The sequence below is a fragment of the Dipodomys ordii genome, unplaced genomic scaffold (genome assembly GCF_000151885.1).
Source record: "Dipodomys ordii isolate 6190 unplaced genomic scaffold, Dord_2.0 Scaffold13, whole genome shotgun sequence".
Classification (NCBI taxonomy): Eukaryota; Metazoa; Chordata; class Mammalia; order Rodentia; family Heteromyidae; genus Dipodomys; species Dipodomys ordii.
The window spans coordinates 18,527,720-18,528,159 of NW_012267229.1; positions in this window are offsets into that span (position 1 = coordinate 18,527,720).

Consider the following 440-nt stretch of genomic DNA (forward strand, 5'->3'; position numbering starts at 1 on the left):
TGCGCCCGGATCCGTCCTTAGCTACAAAACCAGGGGCCCTCACGGTTCCCGGACATTGGAGGGTTGGCCGTGGGCGGGGACCGTGTGAATCAGCCCACCCCCGAACCCCTCCCTCCCTGCGGCGGCGAAGTGGGAAGGGCTAGGATCGCAGTTTAGCACCTCCTCCAGAAATGCAGCACTGGGGGCCCCCCCACCCCTCCCGCCCTGCGCCCTCCGGCGTGCGCCCTCCTCCCGCCGCCGCCTTCCCAAGGGCGCCCTTCTCTCGCCCGTCTCCCCCTTCTGAATCCCTTCGTGCCACCTTTCTCGCCCATTCGCCCCTTCCTCACGCCCCCAGGCTCTGAGAGTTTCCCCTTTTCCCCTCTCCCTCCCTCCACCACCGCCTGACTTCGAGGGGCGGGGAGCGCACTGGGCTGCGCGCGGGTGGGGGCGCCGCGCCAGCC